This window comes from Callorhinus ursinus, unplaced genomic scaffold, assembly GCF_003265705.2.
Source record: "Callorhinus ursinus isolate GAN/ISIS: 27379988/994484 unplaced genomic scaffold, GSC_fseal_2.0 scaffold9, whole genome shotgun sequence".
NCBI lineage: Eukaryota > Metazoa > Chordata > Mammalia > Carnivora > Otariidae > Callorhinus > Callorhinus ursinus.
This window is the reverse complement of record NW_027397071.1, coordinates 24,581,179-24,592,691: the sequence shown is the minus strand read 5'-3', so window position 1 is coordinate 24,592,691 and position 11,513 is coordinate 24,581,179. Positions and strand designations below refer to the sequence as shown.

At 41.0% G+C, this 11,513-nt stretch overlaps 1 protein-coding gene across 1 annotated transcript in view; it reads left to right on the top strand.

The window, feature by feature from the left end:
* Positions 1-5,940: 5,940 nt before the first annotated feature.
* BRDT (bromodomain testis associated) overlaps positions 5,941-11,513 on the top strand; it is a 78,119-nt gene continuing 72,546 nt past the window's right edge. Inside the window, exon 1 of the mRNA XM_073896818.1 lies at positions 5,941-6,258. The gene's annotated coding sequence lies outside the window, so the exon portion shown is untranslated. The remainder of the gene's footprint in view (positions 6,259-11,513) is intronic.

Here is an 11,513-nt window from a genome sequence, read left to right as displayed (position 1 = left end):
CTGCTCGGTGGGGAGCCTGCTTTCCCCTCTCACTCTGCCTGCCTCTGCCTACTTGTGATCTCTCTCTCTCTGTCAAATAAATAAAATCTTTTTTAAAAAAATCCTAAAAAAAATAAGCATTATTGATTCTGATTTACTGCAAACCTCAGCATTTCCAGGCAAATACAAAGAAGTTATAGATCTAGCTATGTAAAATTTTTTAAATCAGATAATTTTACAATTTTAAAAAAGATTTTATTTATTTATTTGTCAGAGAGAGGGAGAAAGAGCACAAGCAGGGGGAGCGTCAGGCAGAGGGAGAAGCAGGCTCCCCACTGAGCAGGGAGCCTGATGCGGGGCTCAATCCCAGGACCCTGGGATCATGACCTGAGCTGAAAGCTGATACTTAACCGACTGAGCCACCCAAGCGTCCCTAATTTTACCATTTTAAACATAGTCAAAAATCCTTTTTTTAACCACTAAAAACATGTAAAAATTTACTTATACATCAATAATCATCCCTCAAAGTACAGTAAAACACATTCAAAGGAAAACAAACCAAAATGAATGAATAAGAATCTCTTCCCCTTTTATGATTTGCGCTCCAGTGTGTCAAAATAAAATTCTTTTGTTGCTTATTTGTTTCTGAGGATCCTTATGTACACCGTAAAAATTACAAGGGGGGGAAATCAGAGGGGGAGACGAACCATGAGAGACTATGGACTCTGAGAAACAAACTGAGGGTTCCAGAGGGGAGAGGGGTGGGGGCATGGGTTAGCCCAGTGATGGGTATTAAAGAGGGCACTTACTGAATGGAGCACTGGGTGTTATACACAAACAATGAATCATGGAACACTACATCAAAAACTAATGATGTAATGTATGGTGATTAACATAATAAAAAAAAGTTAAAAAAATTACCTATGTGTCACAGTTTAGGAGGTGGCTGAGTTACAATGTGGAATTCTCCAACAGAAATGCATCCTAAGAATGTATTAGGTCAGGACAAGGGGTCAGAATTCACTAAAATTAACAAAAAGCCTCCTAAGAAACAAAGAATAAGCAATGAATAGGCAACAAAAGACTTCTAGCAAATAGGTTTGTTTTCCTTTGAATTTGTTTTAAATTGTTCTAATTTTACTATTATTGTGCTTTCTCCGATTCTGTCACAGGGGACTTTCCCCCTTTTGAACCACTTATTTTAGTTCCGATCAAAGAATTCAGATGTGGGAACGATCCACTGGATCACTGAAGGTATCTTCTTCAGTTTCCTGACATGGATTATAATTGTTAAAAGCAGCCAAAAGATGCGGTCATTGTTTCACGTATGGATTTTTCCTTTGGTCTCTTTGCTTCTCCAGTACAATTGAAAATACATGTGCCAATTTCCACCAATTAGATCCACAGAGTTTTTATAATTTCAACGACATTTGAAAGCTGGTACCCTGTTTCAAGTGCTAGACAACCCCAGCAAATATTTAGGAACTCTTTAATCTACTCCAGTACAAGAGAGTCTCCTGCCGTCAATACAGAGCCATGTCAGGGAACTGCAGGCCTCTTCTCAAGCACAAGTCAGGATGCCATCTTTAACTTTTTACTTCGGCCAGTGGATTCGTTTTTTTAAAGATTATTTATTTATTTATTTATTTGACAGAGAGAGTGCACACAAGCAGGGAGAGTGACAGAGTCAGGGAGAGTGACAGAGGCAGAGAGAGAAGCATACTCCCCGCTGAGCAAGGAGCCCCATATGGGGCTCGATCCTAGGACCCTGGGATCATGACCTGAGCCGAAGGCAGATGCTTAACGACTGAGCCACCCAGGTGCCCCTATTAGACCACTATTAAATGAACACCTGCTCTGTGCCAGATACTCTACTATGTACTGAGGATAAGGCAGTAAACAAAACAGACAAAAATCCCTTCTCTGAGCTTCCATTCTAGGGAGAGAGAGATAGATTAAACAAACAATTCTATAATGTATTAGATGGTTATACATGCTGTGGAGAAAACTGTAGCAGGGAAAATGGTTAGGGAGTGTGGGGGTGGCAATGGTAGTTGATCTTTTATTTAAGGGGCAACTTGACAACATGGTTGTGCCTTTTCCTTTAGTCACAATGAACTACAGGGCAAAGGGATTAAATAAAGATTTAATAAAAGTTGTCATCTTGCCAAGCATGAAATAAGAAGGAAGAGGAGGTAGAGGAGTTGAAGGTGATTGCAAGAAGGAATTATCATGATTGACTGGATAAGAAGGGAGGAGGGTACAGTAGGTAAGGGATAGTGAAAAGGTAATAGGGTCAATGGGTTACTGATTCTGGCGGAGGCAAAGGATTGTTGGAATCCATAAGTTCCTGATTTTCCTCTGGGATGGAAATCGGAAGCCCCACTGGAATTTGATCCTCCATTTTTATTTTGGAGCGTGTGACTCATCAACACCCTTCTTCAGCCCTTTAGGAACCTAGACTTGGGCAAATGGACTCTCCTTCATGATGCGTCTTCTCATAAAGAGCCTGAAAATGCAATCAAGGCCAAACAGACAGGCATTCACGCTACTCAAGAGGGCTAGGAACTGCTGAGGACTTCCAGATTAGGTTATAGCCCTTTCACAGAGACATTCTCCGTAACTTCCTACTGTACCTGATTTATATTTCTTATGCTGACAGAAATTCTTTATGTCATGTAGTTTAAGCATTCTAGATGCAAAATTAACTTTTAGTGTTTGCCAGTGTTATTTTATTACTTACAAAATCTTGACAAATTAAAAAAAAATTGACAGGGTTAATGGGACCAAATCTGACAAATAAATTATAAGTTGATAAACTAAACTCATGTTTTGTGGTAGTACTATATAAAATTTATGCCTTCTTTCCTCATAGATGGGGCCCATGTTTGCAGCCCACCTCCCCAAAATTATTTGTAACCTTTATTTGAAATTATTATATTAAGATAATTCACTGTTTGCTATATTCATTCACATCCAAATTTGAATCTTCTGCACATTTAAGTTACATGAGGAATATATATTTAATTATATTTAATACTAGTTCTTAAATAAATACATTTGATAAAGGAAATTACAAGCTTATAACTAGTGATAATTTTTTTAACATTTATAATAAATAAAATTTTTTTATTTGAGACAGCGCACCCATGCATGAATGGGAGGGAGAAGAAGAGGGAGGAGAGAAGCAGACTCCCTACTGAGCACTGAGGCCAATGCAGGGCTCAATCTCATGACCCTAAGATCACAATCTGAGCTGAAATCGAGTCAGAGGCTCAACGGACTGAGCCACCCAGGCACCCCATAAATATTTTTATTTTTAGCAATAAATTACCCTCTATGTCTATATGTATTAAGTTGCCTCCAAATTCCTATACAAAACCATTCTTAAATTTAAATCTTTAACTGAGTTCTGGGGACCCTTGTGAATCCCATAGGAGACCAGAAAGTTAGGCTTCCTCTTGTTGAATCTGATGCTAGAATGAAGGATGGAAACTTTAAAAGGTCTTTCATTTATGTTTGTGTGATATATTGATTTAAACTGAAATGGAACTCTTTGATGCTTTTCTAAAAAAAAAAAAAACAACAACCCATAATCACAGCTGTTTTTATGTGTCACAGAATAGCCCTTGTGATATCCTAGTCTCAGCCACTTTCCCCCCAATATTTTAGAAGCTACTTTTCTCTATTGTCTCTGTCACACTTCCCCTGGCAAATCTCAAGTGTTGGGGAAAAGCAACTACCTTACTTCTCCATGAACATTCACCAATGTCCACATCTTAACTTTTCAAATCTGTCTTACTAAGACATTTCCCCAGATTTTTCTCCTGTTCTCCGTAAGAATTATTTCAAACCAATTTCACTTGTCTAACTTCCTTCCTGCCCTCCACTCCCATCTTCAGCTTAGACTGAATTTTGAGCTGTATAATAAACTCCCTATTCAAAATCTCTCTCCAGATATTTTATAGGCACCCTGAATTTTTATGTTCAAAACTGAACTCATGATCTTCCCCCTCCCTCAAACTTGCTCCCCTCCTACAATTCCCTTTCCAGTAAATGATGCCTTCCTCCAAATGCTCAAGCCAGAAACACCATCGTCTTTACATCCAATCTAACAGCAAATCTTCAGGAGTCTACTTCCCAAATAAACCCATTCTCCATATTCTCCATTTTTACAACCATTTTGTTTCTTTAAAAACTCAAAATCTGTTTTTGTCACTCTCCCCCTCCCTGCCCACCCATGCCCTTAATTCAAATTTTATTGGCCACAGTCTGTAAAACCTGGCAGGATCAAAGGACAATGTACTCAATGATAATACACTTTAAAGGTTTTTGATACTTTGCATTCATGGTGCTTACTGTGTGGTGGGGGAAATAGACATTAAACATGTGCCTGGCTATATAAGTACAATTGTAATAGGTGCTATGTAATTATGTTGTAATGAGAGTGTGTAATAGGAAGACCAATCTAGTGGAGGCCTCCTTGAGGAAAAGACTTTGAGGGAGACCTTGAGTGTGGGAAGGGAGTTGAGAGAAGAGCCGGTTATAAGAGCCCTGAGGGGTGGACAGGGGAAGGGAGGGGAGGGGGAGGACAATAGGGTAAGGGGAAAGAGGTAAAAGGTCAGTGTGGCCAGAGATGTGTGCACTATTGGAGGGGTGGCTGGAGCTGAATAGAGATAGTTCAAGTAGAACCTTGTAGCTCATCTTAAAGATTTTGATCTTTATCTTAAAAATAATGGAAAGTAATTGAAAGGTTTTAAGGGGGTTAACATGATGAGATTTAGCTTTCTAAAAGATCACCAGGGCTTCTCTGTGGAGTATGCACTTTTCCCCAGCACTGGTTCTCAGGAGAAGGAGAGCCAAAAAAGTTGACAGCTGAACAAGACTCGCACTGAATCATTCCTGGCTTTTATTTCCTTTGACTTCCCTTAAGCCCTTCACCGTGTGAGGGTCACACCCTGTGTATGTACCTAGATCACACCCTAGTTCCTTTTTCCTGCCTAATAAGATTTTAAACAAAAACACGGAACAAGAATCTAACCAAAGTGTACACTACGGCTTTGACTACATTCCTTGATTATTCCGTTACCTGGAAGTAAAGGCCTTCTAGTCCTTTCTCTGACTAAAGTAAGCCATTTTGGGTGTTTTAAGTAAGGAGAGCCTTTCCAATGTAAAACGGCTTGCCGCTCCGGTTATTTCTGTGAACACTTGGACGCTCACAGAAAAGCAACAAAATTAAGACATGCCAAGCTGTTCATGGCCGCCAGATCTGCACTTCAAGAATCTGGAGACAGATTGGTTTTTGATGGGTTTATTGAGCAGCTCGTCAGCTGTTTTTGGCTTCCCCTCCCCCACCTATCCTCCCATCCATTCATCCATCTAGGAAGGACTTTTTAGAAACACTGTTTGCAATTGGATCCAAAAGGCAAATTTGGTGCTAAACACAGTCTTCTCATACACATCCACATATAATGAGGTAGTTGCCAAGACTCTTCAAAATCCTAAATCACTCTCTCCACGCAGCTGCTTGCTGTGAAAATGCTCTTAAGTGCCATTCTAAACCCCATGAGCTCCTGTGGACTCCAACCTCAGCTGCTATCTAATGCTGAACATTCACTGCGTGCAAGAGAGGGGAGCTGTGGGGAGAACTGGAGAACAAGTATGATTGGACGAAAACAGCGCAAGCTCAAACTCACGAACCCCCAAAACAGCATAGGGCTAATTCATTTCATTGTTTTCATGGTAAACTCCTTCTGGGTGGCGCTCCTACGCCTAAACCCCCAGCTCTCTGCCCGGTACCCGGCATTCAGTAAAGTCTCAACAACAGGGCACTCACCCGGTGGAGGACCCTCAAACCCGGCCCAAGCCCTGGCAGCGGAGCTGGGACCTCAAGCACTTTACCGGCCGCCCGCGCCAGGCCTGGCCACGTGACACGCTCAGGCCAATGGGCGGGCTGCCCGCCGCGGGTCTCCCATAAAGGCGCCTGTTGCTGCCCGCTAGCGGTTGCCGCCATTAGGACGAGAGCTGGCTGCGACGGTCGGTGAAGAACGGCTGCCTCGCACCGCTTCATCTTGTGCAAGCTGGCGGGAACGATCAGATAAGGCCTTTTTCACACAACGTGACACAGCCTCTGCGTGGACTACTGCTTTGGGGTCCGGGCCCTCGGTGCGACGCTGAGCGGGAAAGAACCGTTTTTCCCTCTTCTCCCCTCCCCCATCAACACTGTGCAACTGGCGAGGCCGTTGGGGAGGCCATCCCCGTGCGTGCCTTGCTGCCCAGGTGAGCTGCCAGTTGCTTTTCTTTGGTTTAAAACTGCAAGCTTGTTGCCCCAGTGGACCCTTTTCAAACTTGGGGGCTTTTCTCTTAAATGCTTGGGGATTTTTTGCAAGGAAGGGGTGGGGAGAAAGAGGTTGGGGCGAGGACGTGAGGTTTCCAGTTATACAACCGCCTACTTCCCATCTTGGAAAACGCACACGGTCTTTGGGTCTAAGATTGGTGGATCGCTCTATGTACTGTAGTTTGGGGAATGCAAGAGAAAGTATGAAGCTTTAGCCGTAGCTGGTATTTTTGTTGTTTTTTTTCTCGGTCCATCATTTGGGACAGGGACATTCCCACCCTTGATTTATTTGTTTAACTAACATTATTAAGCTCTTGGAACACGCCTGACCCTCTGCTGGGTGCTGCAGAACCTGGGCCTGTACTCAAGGTAGTGGCTTACATTAAGAATTCAGATGAGGTATCCACATGGTGCTTTGGGATCCATGGGAAGGACCCAGGTGGGTGGAAGGGGGTGAGGGAGGCCTCTGGGGTGGAGGTGATAACTGGGTCTTGAAGGACAAATAGAAGTTAGTCTAAAGAGTGACAGGAGGAGCTCTGGTAAGCAGGAGAAAATTTTCAAGAGCATGCACGTGTGTGAGCACAAAGTAGGGTGGGACAGTGAACTGCAAATTTTTGAGTGTGGCTGGCGCAGGGTTGGAAATTGGAATAGTAGCCACATTTAAATCTAATGAGAGGGAAGGGGTTTATATATGTGTGTATGGTGAACAGTGGTGGGTTGAACAGTGTGATTATAAATTACTAAACAATAATCAGAACCGCACTGTTGTATCAATTGAGGTGGGAGTAACAAGTGAATACCAAAAAAAAGGTGGTTTGGGGGATAGAAAATAGGAATACCCTAAGTATTCAGAAAATGTAAATTTATATTCCACAGTCAGGGAGTGTGTTGATGGAGTTAAAGAAAAAAGCAAGGGAAGAACCTTGAGGGATATTAATGGATTGGCAGATGAGATATGGAGATATCCTCTGGATTTCCAATCTGACTCTTCCCTTAGCACCCTGTTCCTATCTCTGTCAAAGCAGTAATTATATGTCCTGTTGTAATTGCCTATTTATAAGTCTGTAGAGAGACTGTACCCCTCAATTCCTAGTTCAGTGCTTGGCACCATTGTAGGTGCTTTGTAAGTATGTAATAAATGAACAAATAGAATCTGGGAAAAAAGTGGTATCCCGGAAACCAGAGAAGAGTTTTGAGTCAGATAGTCTAGTGATAGATGTTGCTGAGAGGTCAAGTGAGATAAGACTCAAAAGAATCCATTTAACAACTAAGTATGGTAAGTATTAGGCTTAGTGTAAGGGGACTTTCAGAGGAATGGCAGGGAAAAAGTTGAGTGTGGGGTGGGGTGTAAAGACAATGTCATTTTTTAGGATGCTCCAGTGTGAGGTACAGAAGAGAGAAGATTGAGACTACCAGGAGACAATAGGATCAAGAGAAGGATTTTTAAGGACACTTGAGAAAGTGTATATGGAGGGTAAGCTAGTATAGAAATGTTGACAATATAGGCAAGAGAGATGGAGGACCTTTGTTATCTCCGTATCTGGAGTACCTGGGAAAAGAGTTCTAGACGGGGAGGGCGTCCCATTCTTAGACTGAAGGGAGGAGTAGATGAGAAGTTTGAATCACTGTGAAGAATATACATTTTGTAGAAATTATCTGTTTGACTTTAAGTGAAGCCTGATTTTATTTTGAAGAAATAATTTTCTCCCTTGAATTGGAGACCGCCTGTTTGATGTTGCAGGATTGGAGTCAGTATTTGAGCTCACACTGGGTGGGTTACTGAGCACTAGAACTCTCTGGTGTTCAGAATCCGTACTTTTTTTTTTTTTAAAGATTTTATTTTATTTGAGAGAGTGTGTGTGTGCACGCGCACACACAAGCAGGGGTGGGGCAAAGGGAAAAGCAGACTCCCCGCCGAGCAGGTAGCCTGATGGAAGGCTTGATCCCAGGACCCTGAGATCACAACCTGAGCCAAAGTCAGAGCCTGTCAGATGCTTAACCGACTGAGCCACCCAGGCGCGCCCAGAATCCAAACTCTTTAGTTCTGTGCTATACTACTTCCCTGCATGTGAACTATCTAAGTTCAACCAGAAGTGCCACCACATACCAGAATAACTTATCCTCTTCCATTTATTGAAATGATGGAAAATATTTTTAAACAGTCTTCATTCAAAACCTCAAAATTCAACCTAACAGAGCCTTCTAAGTTCAAGATATATTAATTTACATTTTTGTTTCTTAATCAGCTCAAGTTTCCTTGAAACTTCAGTAAGCATATGGGGCAACACAATTTAATATTTGCACCATTATTAACTGAGTTAATAATAATTGAGAAATTATGTAAACATTTCTTTTTCTTGGCAAACTCAAGAAATTGGTTGGTCTCGGTGTTTTTGAAAGCGTGAAACCTTTGCCAAAGAGATCAGACTTCCTGATATGTCTTTGTGTGCATTGAATTAAAGGTGAATTTGTATGTTTCTCGTTGTAACATTTTTGGAAACATGTTTTCGCTTGTGTCTGCATTTTAGGAAATCTTTGGTTTATAATTATTTGTCAGGGGTGACTGGAATATTTGCAACCATTTCAAATAACTTTTTTTCTTAGAAGTTTAAATTTTTACTCTTGTACACTGTTGGTAGGGCTATAAATTAGAATAACCTGTGGACAGCAGTTACACATATAGCAACATTTAAAAGCATTGTCCCAGAAATTGTTAAAAGAAATATATCCAATAGGCCTGCCCCCCCAAATATATATCCGAAAGTATTGACTCTGCATGCAATGATGTATTTATGAGGATATTCATTGCAGAATTGTATTTAATAGCTGCATTTCCACATTCATATGATGACATACTAGGCAGTCATTAAAAATAGAGGGGCTGCCCTGGGACAATTTCTAATATGAATTAAGTGTAAAAAAACACTATTTCTAAAAAGATACATAAGAAATTGCTAATGAAAAAGAAATAAAAAGCAATTGCTAGCAGTAAAGAGGGGTACTAGTTGGCTAGGGGACAAGAATGGGAAAAGAGGGGTGCCTGGGTGGCTCAGTCGGTTAAGCATTCCACTCTTGGTTTCAGCTCAGGTCATGATCTCAGGGCCATGGGATCAAGCCCCATGTCAGGCTCTAGGCTGGGTGTGGAGCCTGCTTAAGATTTTCTCTCCGTCTCCCTTTCCCTCTGCCTTTCTAAAAAATAAAATCTTAAAAAAAAAAGAAGAAAGGAAACTTTATTGTATACCATTCATACTACATGGTTATTAAAATTCAAATATATATGAACTTTTCTGCAGTGATGGCAGTGCTCTATAGCTACACTGTCCCGTGCGTAGCCAGTAGACATATACAGCTATTGAGCATTTGAAATATGGATGAGTTTTTGATTTTGGTAATTTTGGTTAATTTAAACTTAAATAGTTCTGTGTGGCCAGAGCTTGTCATATTGGACAGCACAGCTCTAGCCCTTTAATTTTCTGTTACATGCAAGTTAAATTTAAAAGCTTGTTACATATTTTTGGCCAGAGGCCTTTATAGGGACTGTGTATATTGTATCTTGTCTAATTAGGAGACGTATAGTGTTTTATCCCAATACATGCTATTTTATTTTATTTTTTTAAAAGATTTTATTTATTTATTTGAGAGAGCATGCGTGCATGGGGTGGGAGGGGGAGGAAGAGGGACAAGCAGACTCTATGCTGAGTACAGAGCCTGTCTAGGGTCTCGAGATCATGAACAGAGCCGAAATCAAGAGTCAGACACTGAACTGACTGAGCCATCCAGGCTTCCTTTTATTTATTTATTTATTTTTTTAGATTTTTAAAATTTATTATTTATCTGAGAGAGAGAGAGCAAGTGAGCACAAGCAGGGGTAGGGGCAGAGGGAGAGGGAGAAGTGGACTCCCTGCTCAGCAGGGAGCCTGATGCAGGGCTCAGTCCCAGGATCCTGAGATCATGACCTGAGCCAAAGGCAGACGCTTAACTGACTGAGCCACCCAGGCGCCCCTTTAGATTTTATTTTTAAATAATCTCTATGCCCAACCTGAGGCTTGAACCCACAACGCCTGTCAAGAGTCGCACATTCCACCAACTGAGCCAGCCAGGCGCCCCCCAATACATACTATTTTAAGTTTTTACTAGTTAGTGTTATCTTACAGGTACTACAAAAATCTAATTTGGGATTTGACTAATTTTGTGCAGATGTTTGATCAAAGTTTCAAAGCAAGAAAACAAGGACACAAATTGCTAATGAAAAAGAAATAAAAAGCAATTTTTTATTGCTTTTTAATATAAAAAGTTGAAATATAAGGGACATATGAGGAAGTTGCATGAATAGCTGAGGATATATGGGTTATAAAGGAGGAGAACAATTTTAAAAGAGTTGTTAGCCATTTTAAATACTACAGAGAAGTCTGGGAAGATAATTGAGGAAGACAAGTGAGGGCTTTGAAATATCTCAAGGTGTTCGTGATCTTTGGAAAAGCAGTTTCAGAAGGGGGTTGGAGAAACCAGATGGATGTATTTGCCCTTTAAAAAATTTTTTGCACCTAAGGTTGGTTGGTTGGTTGTTTTTTTATGTTAATAAGCATGTAGCAGGAAAGGTGTTTAAGTTTTTATTTATTTATTTATTTATTTAATTTATTTAAGGGGAGGCGTAGTGGGGCAGAGGGAGAGAGAATCTTAAGCAGACTCTATGCTGAATGCAGAGCCTGACACGGGGCTTGATCTTAGGACCTGAGCCGAAACCAAGAGTCAGACACAACTGACTGCACCACCCAGGCACCCCTAAGTCCTTATTTTTTAGAGCACTTTTACATTCACTGCAAAATTGGGAGAAAGATACAGAGATTCCCCGTATACCTACCAACTCCCACACATGTTGCCCTCCCCCATTATCCACAGCTCCCATCAGAGTGGTACATTTGTTATAGTAGATGAACCTACAGTGATACCTTATTATCACCCAAAGACCTTAGTTTGTGTTAGAGTTCATTCTTTGATGTTTTACATTCTAAGGGTTTGGGCAAATGTATAATGGGATATATGCATCATTATGATCTAATACAAAATCTTTTCACTGGCCTAAAAATCCTCTGTGCTCCATCTTTTTATTCTTCCCTTTCCCCAACTCCTGGCAACCATTGACCTTTTTGCGGTCTCCTTAGTTTTGTCTTTTCCAGAATGTCGTATAGTTGGAATC